This window comes from Neophocaena asiaeorientalis, unplaced genomic scaffold, assembly GCF_003031525.2.
Source record: "Neophocaena asiaeorientalis asiaeorientalis breed wild unplaced genomic scaffold, Neophocaena_asiaeorientalis_V1.1 scaffold1, whole genome shotgun sequence".
In the NCBI taxonomy this organism is placed as follows: Eukaryota; Metazoa; Chordata; class Mammalia; order Artiodactyla; family Phocoenidae; genus Neophocaena; species Neophocaena asiaeorientalis.
In genome coordinates this window covers 3,673,946-3,690,561 of record NW_020171981.1, presented here as the reverse complement: position 1 = coordinate 3,690,561, position 16,616 = coordinate 3,673,946, and positions in this window count along the sequence as shown.

The following is a 16,616-nucleotide window of genomic DNA, read 5'->3' as shown; positions in this document are numbered from 1 at the left end:
TTAGATTAATCAGCTTTCAACTCCAAATCTCAGTCTGACCTGCATTTCATTGGAGAGGGACCCTTGGGATGGCAGATTTCCCTGAAACCCACATGTTCTCCACGTGTTCCACTTCAAAGAAAGAGATAAGTAAGAAGGGAGCAAAGAGGCAAGGCTTTTAAAAAGAAAGCTGAAAGGGAAATTAGGCAGAAATAAAATCCAAGGCAGACAATGTGGAATGATTGTAAAATGCATGGCTGACTGAGTCAGTAACACAGCACTGCCTCTTACAAAAACAAGCTCCATGCTGGATGCATAAATAAAGAACGTGGGGGTCATTCTCTCAGTTTAGCTCAGCTGATCAGACAAAAGTTCTTTGTCTTGCTCTGGGCTCCATGGAGCCCAGAGAGTCACGGAGGAGCTTGGAGGGGTTTCTGGGAAGGGCCAAGGAAATGACAGAAAGTTTCAACTGTATGGACTTTCACTCGGTTCATTGAGCCCCGCTCCGCTGTCCTACCTTCAGCCCTACACATGCTGTTCTCTGCCGGGAACTATGCTCCCCACGCTTGCATCCTCCTTCCGGGACTATCTAAGGCCGTGGCCCCTCTCTCGTTTCTTCAGGACGCTATCCCTCACCCCCTCTCCCCAATCCCAACGTCTCTCCTATGCCACACCCCAACACTGGTAGTTTAATTCGGACTCCCTCACAAGGCTGTACGCTCAAAGGCCAAGGATCAAGTCCATTTCACTCATCGCTGTCTCCCCAGAACCAAGCGTAGAACCTGGTAGTTAGTAGGTGCTGAATTAATTTTTGTGGAATGAAGAAATAAACCCAGAACATTCAACATGCTGGCAAACTCCAAAAGTCATCAGTAAAGTTATTATACAGATGAGGGGGCTAGAAGTGCAGCAGAGATTTAGGTTAGCTGTGGGTAAGAACTTAAAAGAAATCTTTATTTATTAAGGGAGAATGAGGAAATCTCCTTCAGAAATAGAAAGAGGACAAAGTCTAATTGATGGTCAGCACTGATCGTAGCCCTCCGTCTCCACTGCGGGCAGCCGAGAGGGTAAACCTCTTGAGAGTGGACCAAACGCTAGAACCTCTCCCCCAGTTGGAGATTTTTAAATCAGTAAGTCTAGTGGCAGGGGCAAGAAATTGTATTTTTTTTTTTTTTTTTTGCGGTACACGGGCCTCTCACTGTTGTGGCCTCACTGGTTGCGAAGCACAGGCGCCGGACGCGCAGGCTCAGAGGCCATGGATCACGGGCCCAGCCGCTCCGCGGCACGTGGGGTCTTCCCAGACCGGGGCACGAACCCGTGTCCCCTGCATCGGCAGGCGGACTCTCAACCACTGCGCCACCAGGGAAGCCCAAGAAATTGTATTTTTAAAATCTTCCCAGGTAATTCTGATGATTGGCAGATTTAGAAGCCACTAGATTAAATACCAGGTTTCTTTCAGCTAGGAACATTTGTTTTTCTTTTCTCTTGCTTGCCCCTGCCTCTCCACCCCCACAAGAATGAATCAGCTGATTCTAATAGGCCCGAAATAAAGCAGGCTTTGGAGATATTGACTTCTGTATTCACGGAACCTAGGCAAATACAGAAGTGATGCTTGCTTGTCAAGTGGGCCCTTTCACCACAAGCTGAATGAGGTTCTGGTCCCTGCCGACCACCCTCTACTTTCTCCATCGAAAGGACTAAATTTGAAATGAATATGGTTTCAACCCTGGTTGAGCAGCCCCATTCCACAAAATGTTACTGAAATGCGAAAGTCGTCAAGATCAGGGACTGCGGGAGCTTAGGGTTGAGACCTGCATTTGAATCCTGGTCTCTGCCTCTCCTGTTTGGCGGTGTCCCCACCCCATGTCGGTGAAGCCATTGTGTTCCCCCCAGATGCTCCAGCTCTCTGTGTACCTGAATGCACCCCAGTGGCACATCACTTCCTTTCCTCCAGAAGGTCAGGAGGACAGGGGTGGGGAGGTGAGGCAGGGAGAGGTGAGGCAGGGAGAGGAGATGGGTGACACACCCTCCCCTAAGGCAATCTCTTCCTCCAGCCTCCCTTCAAGAAACCTCCTGATGCGCGACTGCTCTAGAAGCCACCAAAGGCCTGGGACCTGCAGCGTTAAGCAATTACCGGAATTACTTCCTGACTCATCAAAGCTGATTTGCCCACCCAGCCAAGTCTTGATTAGCCAAGTCCAGCTGTAAACCCCAAACCTCTTTATCGTTCTTCTTTCTCCCTCCCGCATCGCCTCTGTGGCCTGTTACTTAGACTTGGAGAATTTAGAGCTGGAACGAATCTCAGCCTTCTGGTATGACAGTTTTCAAGTCCTGGCTTGGGGCAAAGTTTGGTGGGGAGGGGGCACTTCTGCTTTAACCAAAGCAATTTTGCTTTTCTCTGTTTTAATACTTAACACGTTAGCGTTCTGGTCAGTGGTGTGCTGGTAAAAGCTTAACAGCTTGTTCTCACTGGGGTGGTGATGGAGAAGCTCCGATCTGTAGCATTTGCCAATTTCTGTGGTGTAAATACTCCCACCAAAGCCCATTTCAAGCGATGGACTGGAAGTCACCCAGGGCAAAGTTGGGAAATGCACATAACAGGCTCTTGAGAGTCAGTGCAAGTCAGCAAGTTACACAGCACTAGCTCTGGGCCTTCTATTTAAAAAGAAAAGTGAAGACCATTGTCTAGCACTACCTTTTAAAGATGAGGCAACTGAGGCCCAGAAAAAGAGTTGCTGAGCGTCGTACAGCTAACCAGGGCCAGCATCCAAGCCTCTGATGCTGCACCACAATTCTGCTCAGCTTGAACTAGGCAGCGGGGAGGGAAACCAGAAATAACCACAGGCAGTGGCTCTGGGGATGGACAATGTCAAAATAGTGGCTAAAGGGTCTTGCAGCCAACCTTTGCTGGGTACCCAGCAAAGACTAATCTTCTCCTTAGTCTTCATGGGGGTGAAAAGAAAAAACCCAAATCAAAAGCCCTCAAACTCAAAGAGCCCTATTTTCAACCAATGTCATTCATTGTCCTCAGGGAGTGAATTACTCCCCACTCCCAGCCAGGATGACACAGGAAGCACCCTCACCCCCTTTCCCCAAATCAGCCTAACTCCCAAACCTACTGGAAACCCTTGGGCAATGTGTTGTGCGAGTTGAGGGGGGCGGGGGAAGAACTGGGGGAGAACAAGCCCTTTCAGACAAGTCCAGAAATGATTATTTTAGCAGCTGTTTTATGTTCTTACTGGGTAAGAAGCAAGGAGGGAGTGTGGTGCGACGCTGAGCAAAGGGGCTTGGGCTCCTAGAACCCTGGATTTTAACTCTGGCTCCGCTACTCATTTGAGTGGGTCTCTTCCCCTCTCTAGGTGTCAATTTCCCATCTGTACAATGAAAGGCTAGAACTTAATGCTTTCCAGGATCTCTTGCTTTTAAAACTCCATGAATCACTAAGGGGAAGTGTGTAGGAGGCCACCCAATAATGTTTCTTCTCCCCTCCCCCACCCATTGTCCCACTCTTTTTCTTGCTTCAAAAGGGCCCTTTCCTTGCAACTCGGAAGATGCTCCCCACTCTACAGACAATACCCCACAAAGGCTCCCTCCCTCCGATCTCTCTGTACATGGATAGGAGACATGAAGTCTCCCGGGACTGCCTTGGGGCTGCCCCAGCCAGGCAGCTGGCCTCCTGTTTCCTAGAGATTCTTTGTGTCTGTTTCTTCCCGAGGTGCTGGGGTCACGGTGCCAAGGAGAAGGAATGAGAGGTGAGGGAATCATCTTTTTTCCCAGCCTCTGCCCATCTCTCCCCGCTCCAGTCTGGTTGCCAGTAGAGGGGAGGGAGGGTGGGGGGAAGTGGCAACAGAATCCCAAGCCTGTCCTGCAGCTTCTCACTCCACTGTTCCCTCCACAGAAGGAACACGGGTCACACCCAACAAGGGCCTTTATCGCCAACCTGGCCCTGCTGCTGCCTGATAGAGCCAAGCCCTCCCCCACCAGATCTCATTAAGGGGTCACTGCTTATGCTTCCCAGCCGCCCCCCATCCATCTTTGGCCACGGTTGACAGACTGGGCCCGGGGGCTGATGTCCGGCAGGTGACAGGGTTAATGGCAGAAGAGGGCAGAGGGCAGAGGCCAGCCAGCTCACAGGGGCGAGAGGGCAGCCTGGGGAGGCCCTGGGTCCATTCCAGCTGGGCAGCCCCTCAAATTATGGCACTTGGGGGAGGGATGAGTCCTGGACCCATCCATCCCCGGGGAAGCAAGGTGGGCAGTGTCGGCCATCTTGGGAGCAGATGGTGGGAGGAGAGACTGTTAGCCTGAGAGCAGGAGAAATAAGAAGCTTAGAAGGGGGAGAAGGGCTGGAAGGAGACGGAAGAGAATCCCTGTCTATGTGGGCTCGGTGAAAAAATTGCTTCTTAGATCCCTGGATGCTCTTTGGCAAGAAACACTATCTTGCTGATGTGACCAAAGTCAGGTGAGTGTTTTGGAGTGCGTGCCCATGACCCGTCCTGTTTTCCCTCAAAGCTGCCTGTTCCAGTGGCCCAGCACTGTGGTTAGGAGCAGGGTTCCAGAGTCAAACAGTGTGAGTCCAAGTCTTGTTTACATCCTCCCTGTGTGAGCCCGGGTTGGATACAACCTCTCTGAGCCTGATTTTCTCCCTCTATGCAATGTAGATCTAATAGTACCCAGCTCCTATGAGGATGAAATGCCACGATGGATGGAAAACACAGCACCTGGCCCACCATGAGTGTTCACTGAGTTTTAGCTGCTTTGGTAGTAAAAGTATTGTTACAGTATTGGTATCACCTCTGTGGCTTCTCCTCCATCCCTGGGCTTTTCCCAGGCATTCTGCCTCGGGACCTCCCCTCATTTGACCTCCTACATGCCCAGGATCGCCTGTCTGCTCACCCAGGGAGCTGCTGAATGCTACTTTGGGGGCAGCTGCCCCCCCTCACAGCTCCCAGAAGAGAGGCCCCACAGGGGCAAGGGTTCGTCATCCCTCGGGGCCTTTGAAGCCCAGGGAGGGGAGGGGCTGCCCTGTGCTCCCGACCTGGGGGGGCCCGGCTCAGCCCCCCACCTCCCACCGTGGGAGGAGAGCCGAGAAACAATGGGCAGAGGAGCGCTGGCTCCGGAAGACCGGCCAGCTGGCAGTCAGGCGTGGGTGTGGCGGCGGGGGGTGGGGCATGCCCTCCCCACAGCCCGCAGAAAGTCCTCCAGGAGAGCTGGTGGTGGCTGGGGTCTCCCCACAGGGGCCCCAGATGGCAAGGGTATCCTAGGGAGAGGAGGAGAGGGGTTGTTGCAGTGCCATCTCTTGGACTGAAGTCCAGAGTCCTCCCGGAGGAGGTGCCAGGATCCCCTCCCCAGCCCCAGGGACCCCCTCCAGTGCGCTCGGATCTCAGGGTGGGCAGAGGCACCGACTAGCACGTCTCTGCCCTCCTTCCTGAGCCTGGCTGGAGTGGCTCCCTCGGTGCTGATCGCCTCCATTAGGCCCTCAATCTTGCGAGGATAATGCATGGCCCAGGCTGGGCTGGGGGAGGAGGCCCTCCGGCAGGGGAGCCAGGAGGCCGGACGCAGGTGCCTGAGCAGAATACCAAGCAGCCAGCCTCAGCTCGAGGCTGCCCGGCGTGGCCAGCAAACCTGGGCCAGGGCAGCAAAGGCATGGAGTCGGGGTTGGGGGGTCCGCCCTCACCTTCCACAGCCCCTGGCCACCTCTGTACCCTCATGCCAGCTCTACCAACTCCCCACTGCGGCTGAACTCCCAGGGCCTAAGGGGGGGCTTCTCCTTGGGGACCTCACCTTCTCCAGGCTTGTCGGCCCTTTGTGGTACCAGAGTCCTGGGTAGCAGGGAACAGCAGCATCTGACCCCTCAACTGGACCAGAGCCCTGCTCAGCTCAGAGCCTCTGAGGATGACCAGACAAGACCAGAATCAGAAACACCTTGAATAAGGGTGGGAAGACTCAGAACATGAGAATCGTCTCCTCTTTCATTGACAAATTCAATCAACTCTCACGTGTTCTTCCAAAGGCAGTGTTGCTATGGTGTGGCCTGCTCATTGCTAAATTCAGTCCCCTGGGGATGTTGCCAGCTTCCTCTGGTTGTCCATGCCTCTAATCTCAGTTCACCCCACCGCAACCTCTTCTTTTGCCTTCCGTTGGAAGAGCCTTTTATATCACCATGTGTGTGACCGCTGTGCACTTGACAGCAGCACCCTTCTACTGCCATGGGCGTGTCTGAGTCTCCCCACCCTGCCAGGTGGAAGGACAGGTGTTACTGTCCCCAGAAGGCAGCGGAGCCTAACAGTGAGGGGCTTGGGCCCTGGAGTCAGACAAATCGAGGTTGCACGCCAGCATCCCTGCTTACCAGCTGTGTGTCCTCGGGCAAGCTTTTGAATTTCTGGGAGCCCGAGTTTCTTTATCTACTAAATGGGGATTAAACCAGCATTATCATACACATTGGTTATGAGAATTTGTTAAATAAGATAATACTGGGAATTCCCTGGTGGTCCAGTGGTTAGGCCTCAGTGCTTTCACTGCTGAGGGTCTGGGTTCAATTCCTGGTCGGGGAATTAAGATCCCACAAGCTGCGCGGCATGGCAAGAAAGAAAAAAACTCAATAATAATACTATTAACGTAAGGCATTTAGCACAGTGCCTGGCACATTATAAATGCTTAAAAATGGCAAAGGGAAAAAATAACTTTAAAAAATCCTGATGTTATAGGTGAAGAAATGAGGTAAAAAAAAAAAAAAAAAAAAAAAAAAGAAATGAGGCCCCGGAAAGTGAGAGACTGGGCTGAATCATAGAACTAAAGACGGCGCTGAAGTGAGGTCTCCCGACTCTCAGTCAAGTGCTCTCTCCACAACAAACCTGACAGGTGACTTCCTGCCCCACCTTGGCTGGTTCTTTCTCACCCTCCTGCCCCACCCCTCACCCAAGTTCTCCTGCTTCCAACTCTGGGACAGCAGGCCCTGCGCCAGCCTCTGAGTTCTCCTTGTGCGTGAAAGGCTGACTCTTCCTTCCTGTCAGGACAGAGGGGAACTGTTTGCAGTAATGGGAGCTGCAATCAGAATTCAAGGCCCAAAATTCACCAGTGATCAGATGGAGGAGAAGTGCCAGGACAGTTATATTAATAACTGTGTCATTAAAAACTAGCAAGTGAAGTTCTCCTAAAGCAGGTGCTGGTCGGGAAGGCTGGGTTTGTTTATTTATTTATCTTTCCCTGCAGGAGCAAACAGGGCCACCGAGGGAGAACATTTAATTATTTCTTGAAATGATTCTAGTAATAAGTTGGGCGGGTTAGGAGAGTTGTCAACAGCTCCCACCAGACCTCCTTCGACCTTTCTGAACTCCTACCTTTTACTTGGCCTTGTTTTATAAGGGGCCAATGACTCCCTTCTGGCTTAGCTGTGTCCCTTGTTTAGAGCTGCTGTCTGTATAGGCAAAATGTGCCTTTTTTTCATCAGCCAAGCAAGTGTGAGTGACCGTATATTCCTTGCCAGAAATCAGAATGTGCTGTGTGACATGGAAAAGAGAGGGGACTTCTAGGGACAAAGCCTTTGAAATAAGCATTGTTCTGGAAAATCAGGTCCACAGAGATCCAATAATAATAACATAAATAACCCTCATAGCGAATATTTATGAAGCATAGACAACGAGCTAGTTTCCCTCTGGGCACTTTGCATGTGTTAAACCATTTGATTTTCATAATAACCCTGGGCAGTGGGTACAATTATTATCCCATTCTATGAGTGAGCAAAGTGAGGTCTTAAAGCTGGTAGGTGATGGATCTGGGATTGAGTCCCGGCCATTCTGACTTCCCAGTCTGTGTTTTCACCAGCTACACTGCCTCGAATATTCTTCTCCTCCGGGTATGGGAATTCCTGGCCTTAGCTAAGTAGATCATTCCTGAAGTCGGAGAACTCCTTCCTGCCTAATACAGTCACACCTCTGGTACCCTGAGGACCTCCCCTGAGCCAGGCACTAAGCTAAGAAACATGTTATGTGCATGATCTCACTGAGTATGTTACCCACGAGGTTGGTGGTTCCCACTCTGCACCTAAGTCTATCAAGGCCCAGAGGGGTCTAAAGGCAGACTGTAGCTAGCAAGTACCACAGTCACAACCAGGGCTGACTCTGCACGCCCAGCTGCCCCATACAGGCAGCTTCTCCCACTTCCCATGCCAAGATTTTTATGATTCTGGTACTCCGGGATCAGGTCTGACCAAGCCCCGTTGTCAGGAGTTTAACTCATGTCTAAGATGCCCAGATTCCCAAGGGTGGGGTCCTAGGCCAGGCGACCCAGCCAGAGACAGGCACAGACAGGAAGGCACAGGGAGTCTTTTAATTTTACATTAGAAGAGAAGGGAACTCCCTCCCCCATGCTCCTCCCCCTCCCCCTGCCTCGGCTCCCTTCCAATCACGTTAGAGACCCCAGAGGGGGCTTGACCTCTGTCCTCGGGGGAGGTCAGCCGGGGTGACCCTGCCTGTGTGCAGGAACCCGTGAGAGAGGCCCAGCTGCAGGCCCCGGAGGGCTGGAAGCGCACCCGGAAACGAGCTCGGGGTCACTGGGGGCGGCCGGGCTGAGGGAGGGGCTTCCCTGGCCCTTTGTGAGCTGACGGGCAGGGGGAGATTAGTTCCACAGGCAGCCCCTGTGTCTCCAGAGAAAGGAGCTATTATGGAGCGACTCAAAATACAGGACACAGCTCGCCCCACCTCCCCTTTTATCGCCATGGAGATGAGGGAGCCGGTGGGGGGAGGGGAGGGGGTTAGGCGAGCAAAGAAGGGAGGGAGAAGGCAAGGCAGGTGAAAACGGGAGGAGATGCCAGGAGGTGGGAGTAGAAGCCAGCACGAGGAAGAGGGGAGCCGGCCAGAGGGAAGAGCGCTGAGCCTTTCTCTACCCAAGTGGCTGGAGGGATCTCTCTCTCATGGCAGCCTCTCCGCATCCTGCCCACCGGGTCACAGACACTGCCTGGGGGCTACCAGGGCAAAGAAGGGCTTGCCCACTACCCTGCAGCTGGCCCTGTGACCTCTGAGGGTGAGGGGTCCGACCATCTGTTATTACCTTTGAACATGGCCACGTGGAAGGCAGCTGGTGAACAACTGCTAGGCCTTGTGGAGCTTCTGGCCATACCAAGTGCCCCCAGTCCTTGACTCTCAGAGTCATCTTACCTAATCTCCCATCCTCTGCAGCGTCCCCACCAGATATTGACCCCAGGTCAGCCTAAGATCCTCAGTGATGGTGACTGTCTCACCTGTGTGTGCTCTGAGGAGCACCTTTGGTTGTCATAAGGGGCTTCCTTATATTAGGTAGAAACCTGCCTTCCTCTTACGTCCACACACAGGCCTACATCTGCCCTCTGGGGCTGCACAACCGAATAAGGTAGGCATGTAATACATCTTGTAGAAAGAAAGGATAAAAGTCTGACACTCCTTGACATGAACTATTTGGAAAAAGCTGCTGAGAAGGTAAATTTGTTGGGAAAAAAAAAATAATACTCCATAGTTTACAAAAATATCCAAAGCTAACTGGAAGTACTGGGATGGGAAGTGATTCCAGCCACCGAACGCACCACTGGGTGGGCAGAAGACAGGACATTTCAAGATGCCAGTGTCCTGGGTGCTGCCCTGATGTCAACGCAGGGCCTTTGTATGTTTCTGTAAACTAGGCATTTGGTGAATACCTAGCCCAACGGACAGAGATGGAGCCCAGGGTCGGAATTTGCCAGGGGATGTGGCTGGTCTTTGGCTCTATGCCTTGGTATCCCTGCAGCAACCTGGAGAAATGTCCTCCATTGCAGATAGGATGTTCTTGAAAAGAGGGGCTAGCTCCTAGCAAGAAGTCAGAGGCCATGTGTTCTGATCAGAGATGTAGAAAGGAAAGGAATTCCCTCTTTGAGAGCCAGAAGTTTCCAGGCAGAAAGATTTGTGATTCCATAGTTTGGAGAGACTCAAGGATTCCGGGCCAAGGAATTCCCTGGCGGTTCAGTGGCTAGGACCACTTGGCAATCTCAGCCACTGCTGAGATTGATCCCTGGTCGGGAAACTAAAATGCCGCCCTCCCCCACCACAAAAAAAGGATTCAGGGCTGACTGGGGTCCTCCAATTGGGCAAAATTACAAGTTCCAGCCTGTACTCTGGGAAGCCTCTGGCCTAAGGCTCTCCTTCCAAGGTTGGTCAGTCATGAGGCTGCATGGGGCAGGGAGGATAGAAGAGGGACAGAAGGCAAATCCCATCATGGAAGAAGAAGAACTTGGGGCTCTCTCATTACCTTTTGGTTCCTCCCCGCACTGCCCGGCGTTGGGAGGCTTAGGAAGCAGCTGCACAGGCAAACGTTTAGAACAGGTGCAGTTTGGGTGCGCCGGGCAGCAGAGATAACATGATGCTTGTGGTCATGCTAACAAAGGCAACATCCTATGCTCGAGAACAGTTGTTTCAAAATGCCAGGCTTCAGCAGATGTTGGAGACGGCCCTGATTCTTGCATTTGAGAGAAAAAGGAGAGGAGTCCAGGGCTCCTCGCTTGAGCCTTGGCTGTCAAGAAAGGCAGGCGTCGCTGCTGTTGTCTCTTCCCATTCAGCACTGGGGCTCCTGCCCAAATGCTCGTGTCCAGATTGTATTTATGACTGTTTTAAGAAGGAGTGACAGAGCCTTTTAATATCCCTGACAGCCCGGGATGTTTTAATAGATGGTGGAGCCGGGATGCGGGAGTTAAGAGAAGAGAGCTGGGTTGCTGAGAGAGCTGTCAGGCCTGGTTTCTATGACAGACCTACTGATCCACTCGACGACGACAAAATAAATACGGGGCCATGTCTCTCCTCGGCCCCGTCAGGTTGACAGACAGTCCGTCAGCATTGTATGTCATCTTTCACCTCCTAATCGCTCGGGCTTAGGGGACCTGCCTTTAACGGGGAGTCCCTACAGGATTTCCACCCAGTCTGCCTCCTGAGCATGAGGCCTCCCTTTCAACCACCGGTGCTCCAGCTGGCGTTCCCCAATTTTCTCCATTTCAAACAGAACTCTTCTGCCTATAGAGTTCTGCCTCACTTGTTGCTTTTTGTTAGAGGTGATTATAGGTCTGATGGGACAGCTAGATAATCTGCAAAATCAGATGGAATGAGTGGTGGGGATGGTTGCACAACGATGTGGATGCACTTAATGCCGCTGAATGCACAATGCCATGTACCTGCACAAAGGGGTTTTTTGGGGGGGTTTTTTTGGCCGTTCCACGTGGCATGTGGGATCCTAGTTCCTGACCAGGGATTGAACCCGTGCTGCCTGCAGTGGAAGCGCAGAGTCTTAACCACTGGACCGCCAGGGAAGTCCCTGCACAAAGGGTTAAAGTGGTCAATTTTATGTTCTGAGCTGGGTCAGGTATTTTAACACACACACACACACACACACACTTGGATGGAGTAAGAAACAGAGAGAGATGCCTTGGACCTTTGATCCCTTCTAACATGAGTGTTCGACCGTGTAAACGTATGACCTGTATAACCTGTAGCAAGGCTATTCCCAGGGTCTCTACTCCCATAAAAACAGTCCTCTGCCCTCCTCCCTGGGCCCAAGGTCATTTCTGGAGTGGAATTTCTGGAGGCCCCTTAGACACATGTTTCCAGCCCCAGGTTTGGGGCTAAAGCCGCATTGGTCACACCATCAGCAGGTCCTGGCGGGTGAGGCCTAAGGGTCTCACTCACTTTTTTTTTTTTTTTTTTTTTGGTCAGGGAAAAGAAGGGCAGCAAATCCAGGGCCACGACCTTGTTCTTTCTCAAGTGGCTGAAAGAAACCCAAAAGATGGCACGGAGTACCCCCTTCCCCACGTGTGAGGTTGTGCTGGATCTGCCCCCCGCCACTCGGGGCTCCCCTCTCTCCTACCGCACAACGATGACGATGGTTAAGGCGCAGCCCTTGTGTTCCTCGATCCTGGTCCCCGGGCCACAGCTACAGACGAGTGCCTCCCTCCACCCACACCGGCCCAGGGTTCTGCGTTCGAGTCCTCTGCCAGGAGAGAGTTAAGGGCTTGGGTTTAATTTGCCTGTTAATCACAGTTAAAAGAAGTAATGAGCGTCTCCCCAAAGCCTGGGTGTTTCTCTGCAGATTGAGCAGCAACCTGCATAGTAGCCCCTCCGTTCATCCCCCGCCCCCCCCACCCCCCGTGGGGCGCTTGTCCTTTCAGACACAGCCAAGCGCAGCCTGCGGCAGGGCTTTGACAAATGGCTTTGCTGCACGAGGTTTGGGCGAGAGGGAGGGAGGGGAAGGCTGGAAGGGAGAGGGCAGCTCCCACACTTATGGATAGCTGGGGCGTTAAATAGTGCAGAACTTTTTATTTAGACACGCAGGAGAAGTTTAAATCTTCAAACTGGTTCTCTTTGTAGCCTGGGGAATGAGAGGAAGGTGGCAGGCAGGATAGGTAAGAGTTTACTCAGGGCCGAGGTACACACCACCTGAGAGGAAGGGCATCTGGAGGACACGGAGATCTGCGGTCAGCTGGCACCCTGGGCTTCTTAGCCCGGGAGCAGGCTTGACACCCTCCTCCTGGGCCCTGGGATCTGCCTTGCAGCCTGGGAGCAGCTCCTGGGGCCTGATTACTCGGGGTGCAGAACAGCTTGTTCAGAGCCCAGCAGGTGGGCAGCACTCAGTAAGCGGTGGGGGTGGGGGTGGTGACCCCAGCTTCGGCAGCAGACCTGGGTCTATGAAGCAATGAGATCTGCAAGAGGATGGGACAGCAGCTCTCCTCTCTAGAAGAGCCCTCAACCAAACAGGGAGAGAAGAGAAGCAGGCCCAGGAGATCCTCTCAGGTCAGGGATACTCACGAGACAGCTGTGGATCAGATTTTAGTCTGACCATTGGTTCATTTTAAAAGCCTGCTTAAACCCAATTTTCTTCCCAAACTTCTTTATGGGACTTTTCTTTTTTTGCTTAGTTGTGAGCCACGTGAGCATAACATTTTAGAAGGCAAAGTCAGCTGAGGCCCAGTTGACTTAAGTCAACTGAAGTTTGGAGAACTTAAGTTTGAGATTCCAAAGGGGACACAAAAATGAGCAAGACCCAGTCCCTGCTCTTAAGCAGTTCAGTCTGGGGCGCACACCATACGAAGGCACTGTCATATAGTTGATAGGTGCTCCCCGAAGGGCATCTACACACAGGTTCAGGGATGCTGCCAAGGAGGGAGGGGCTCATTCTGCCTGGGAACTGGCAATGTCCACAGAGATGCGTTCGGGACTCAACTTAGCTGGGTCAGAAAGGCTAGGAGGGGCCAAGAAGAGGTTTGGGGACACACGTGGGTTTGCTGTTTTGCGTGGATACCCAGGCCGGAAAGTTAGGGGGAGGTCCGAATATCAAGGGCTGGCCTGCTACACTAGGAATCTGGGGAGCTGAGGGGGCATCAGAATTTCTAAGTAGGGAAATGATTAGGGTGACAAAGCACATGGAAAAGGTGGATTAGAGGTGAGCCAGCAGAGACTGGGAGCCTGTTGATAGAACAGAAATAGCAGATATCAGGGAGGGATGCAGGGTGGGACGGGGATGATAATGGGGTTGGTTTGGGACATGTCAGGATATCTGGGACATATGGAACCAGGACCCGAACACAGGTTTCTAACCTCAGTCCAGGCTATTTGCAGTCCACCACCCCTCACAAGCTGACAGGGGAGTCTTCCCGTGTCAGGCACCATCTGGGTGCTGCACATGTTCACCACAGCTACCCACCCTGAGGTTGGTAGTATTGCTCTCATTTCACTGGTGAAGGAAATGAGGTGCAGAGAGGTCCAGGGACTCACCCGAGATCACACTGGTAGCAAGAGCAGAGCCAGGATTTGACCCAGGCAGTCTAGATCTAGAGAAGATGCTAATCACTACCGCGTTGCTTTGCCTGCTGTCTTCTTGTTACTGTTATTAGATTGTGTGTGTGTGTGTGTGTACAGGAATGGGGAGGAGAGGAAAATAAACAAGTGGCAATCAGAAGATGAAATAGGGGTAAAAAAAAAACGATGAAATAGGGGATGGGAATCCCCTGGTGGTCCGGTGGTTAGGACTTGGCGCTCTCACTGCCAAGGGCCCAGCTTCAATCCCTGGTCAGGAAACTAAAATCCCACAAGCTGCATGGCACAGCCAAAAAAAAATTTTTAATTTAAAAAAAAAGAGGAAATGGGGAATTCCCTGACGGCCCAGTGGTTAGGATCCGGGATCAGGTCTGACCAAGCCCCGTTGTCAGGAGTTTAACTCATGTCTAAGATGCCCAGATTCCCAAGGGTGGGGTCCTAGGCCAGGCGACCCAGCCAGAGACAGGCACAGACAGGAAGGCACAGGGAGTCTTTTAATTTTACATTAGAAGAGAAGGGAACTCCCTCCCCCATGCTCCTCCTGCACTTTCACTGTCGAGGGCCCGGGCCCTGGTTGGGGAACCAAGATCCTGCAAGCTGCATGGTGCAGCTAAAAAAAGAAAAAAGATGAAATAGAATTGTAGTAACAGGACAGGCAGGTGGATGAAAAGGCAGGAAGAGCCGCAGGATCTGTTTCTAGGGGAGAAACTGTGTAAGCAACACCTGTAGAATTAACGAGGGAGACAGAGAGACACGAGAGAGCAGGATTAGCTCCTGTTCCCCAAGGCCTGGAATCTGTTTTTTTTTTTTTTTGGTCCTCAGCTCCAGGCCAGTTCTCTGGAGCAGATCATATGAGTGAGATTTTTGGCCTGAATGATGCAGATAATCCCCTGCCCCGCACTGGCTTTGGGAAACTAGTTCTAGATGTGTAGGACCCCACATCTCCCTGGCAAGCCCTTAGTGGGCAGCCAGAACCCAGATGAGTAATCATTAGCCGTCTACTTAGCCCACATTCACAGTCAACCATCGTGGGCTGCAGTGCAAATGGATCCTACGCTTTGAGAACCAGACTTCGAAAAGACACAGTAGCGTCTATGCAGGAAGAAAGACTTCATGTGAGCAGAGAGATGGTGAGTAGGCTTGGGCATTGGCTGGATTTGGCTGGGTGACAGGATTTTGGAAAGGTGACTCTTTCCTTATCTGAAGCAGGTAATGACTGGACTTAGCTTAAGTAGTGAGAGCCTTAAATCTTCTCTGGGAAGAGGCGGCACTGAAGTAATTATCAAAGTAGAATGTGTTCTTGACAATACAATTCGCATCAAACGCAGGACTCCGAGGGTGTGATCTGGGCTCACCTCCTCTTTCTCCCTGTTTTTTTTTAAATTTTTATTTATTAATTTTTGTGGCCATGCCACGTGGCTTGAGGGATCTTAGTTCCCCGACCAGGGATGGAACCCGGACCCCTGGTAGTGGAAGCGTGGAGTCCTAACCACTAGACCGCCCAGGAATTCCCTGTTGTTTGTTTTGGCAATTCCAGAAACCCGACTGCCCAGAACTTGGTCTTCAAGCTCTACAAGGAACCTCTCACCTCCCCGTTCCAAGAAGGAAACAGAATGAAGAGTCCTTAGCATTGTTTCACAAACCCAAAGTAGGAGCTCACGTTTCTCCAGCGAGCACTTACTCTGTGCCAAGCACTGTTCTAAGACCTCTGTGCACATTAAGTCATCTGATCCTCACAACTTCTGAGGCGACTCTGAGACGAACAAGCAGGAACCTAAATGCAATCAGAGTGATGCTCAGGGAACTCTGGGAGCAGATCGGAAAGACACAGAGCTGCCCTCCTGAGGGGTCAAACAGCCAGGTGGGATCTTCAGTGCCATAGGGTGGTCAGGAAAGTGGGACCCAGGAAGCAAAGCAAAGGGTCAAAGCCAAATGGGGCTAAAGATTCTGGAGAATAAATCCAATGTTATGGAGTCAAAGGCTTTTAAGAAACCAGTTACATGAACCTAGGGGTTGAGTGGGCCTTCGTTTCACCAGATAAGCAGTGAAATGAGCCCAGTTCCTCTGAGAGAACAGTCCCCTAGCCCCACTGCTTGCCAAGGTGGCCAAACTCTGCTGAGAAAACCTTCTGTTAAACCCACTTCCTGTCCTGCAAAGATGGCCAAATTTCAGCACATCCGATGTCCCCCGTCGGCCCCAGGCAGGGCAGAGAAGGCAAGCAAGGCATTCCTCTGCGAGGGCAGAAGCAAGAGCTTCGGAGGCCTGAACCCAGCCTGCCATGGTCACATGACCACAAGGCTTCTCCCCAAAGCTGGGCGCCAGCGAGCAAAGAGCCCATGTAATAGCTGGTGATTGGATGAGGGACATTAGAGTGGGCAGGCGTAGCATGCCTCGGTGAGCTGGTGGCAGCCACCAGGAGCAGGCCAGAAGGCCAGTGGAGCCAGCCGCCAAACAGGTGGGCCAGGGGGTAGTGGACATTCTCTCAGAGAGAAAGGGACTGAGAGACGCAGACAGCGCCCCCCGCCGAGAGCCTTCACAGCAGCTGAGGGCAGGATGCAGCCCGCTCAGGTCCCTCGATGTCCTTCTATTCCAAGGACAGTTTTACCTCGACATTCCATACCAATATTTTTCCATCTTCAGTTCCTAGACTTTCAATCCCCCCAAAAGGAGGGAGGTGAACAGGCAAAGATTGGGGGGAAGTGATGGGCTGACATTAATTGATAGGAGCGGCTTCGAGCAGTTCATGCCACCTTATCTCTCTCTCCTCTGGATAGCGTGTGTCCGCTGGAGTCCGCGGGGTCGGTGATTAATAGGGGCCATCACTCACTGTCCAGGACG